The following is a 1279-nucleotide window of genomic DNA, read 5'->3' on the forward strand; positions in this document are numbered from 1 at the left end:
CATTTTCAAAGCTTGGAGTATGGCTGAAAATTTGGTAATTTTGTGTTCCATAAACTAAATCTATACACGGTTGAAATTCCTGAAACCAACACTAAGCGTTTTGGTACTGCGTTTGTAGTGCGAAAAGCCAAGGAGTGGAACAATAAGAAGTAGGTATAACTTAGGAGGCTTCAATTTAAGAATAAATAAGTTCCTTCTAGGCAAGCATGTAGACCTCGTCATTTCTTTGCATCAGACGAAACAGATGTGAAATGTTATATATATATATATATATATATATATATATATATATATATATATATATATATGTGTGTGTGTGTGTGTGTACTTAAAACATGTTTCATTTAAAGTATTTGTTCTATTTTCATTTATAAATAATTGTTTTTTAAGGACACCACTTTTGTAAACTTCTTGCAAGAGATCGAACCCTGGTCGAACAAAGATAAGTCCCTATAATAATCAGTAAATAAAAAATACGAGTAATAATTATACTAACAGAGGAAAAATCTTGAAATAACTTCAACAAATTATATTTTCAATGCAAACAAAAACGGTTGGTTCATTAGAGAATTTATACAAATAAATGTACATAGAATCTCGGAGCTGCGTATATTTCACTCCGAACTGCGATGAAGTAAAAGTATAAATTTGTTCTTTGAACAGTACCGGGGGCAGTCGGGTGGAAAATTAAAAGGAGTCACTTTGAGACGCTGGTCGCGAGCTAGTTTCCATATCGACAACCGTAGAGCTACGCCGCGTGCTACGAAATGTGCTACGATAACGAACTTGCTTTTGATGTGTCTTTCTTTTGAATTTATTTATTTTAATCTGATACACAAGAGACAAAGTCTGATACCGTGTTATATTTTGTTAGTATTCACCGTCTGAAGTAAAAATAAACAAGATATAAAACACCGTTACCATATTTCATATGTTTATCGAACCGAATTTCCCTCACAGCCTTGAGGAACTCCTTAAGGCCCTCCAGTTCTCTGGTATTGGCCTCAAAGAGCCTCGCATGGTTGTTTTTTAAGCTTTTTAAGAAGCTTGCTTTGTTTTGCTATATGTTGCTTCATCAGTGGTTTGCGGGTGGAACTCTCTCTACTCCTTTCCTTCTGCTCGCCTCACTTGGAGTTACCAAAACATTAGCCACGACACAGCACAAAACCAGTTTTCCTATCGTACATCTGGTGTTATTCACCGGAAAAATTCGGAACTTGACCTCCCTTATAGGGCGCCTCCCTGCACGTCGAACTGCAGTTGGAAAACACGATGTCAA

The sequence above is a fragment of the Battus philenor genome, unplaced genomic scaffold (genome assembly GCF_028537555.1).
Source record: "Battus philenor isolate CCGP_79_NKW_IND1 unplaced genomic scaffold, ilBatPhil1.0.hap1 SCAF_6, whole genome shotgun sequence".
NCBI classification, from domain to species: domain Eukaryota; kingdom Metazoa; phylum Arthropoda; class Insecta; order Lepidoptera; family Papilionidae; genus Battus; species Battus philenor.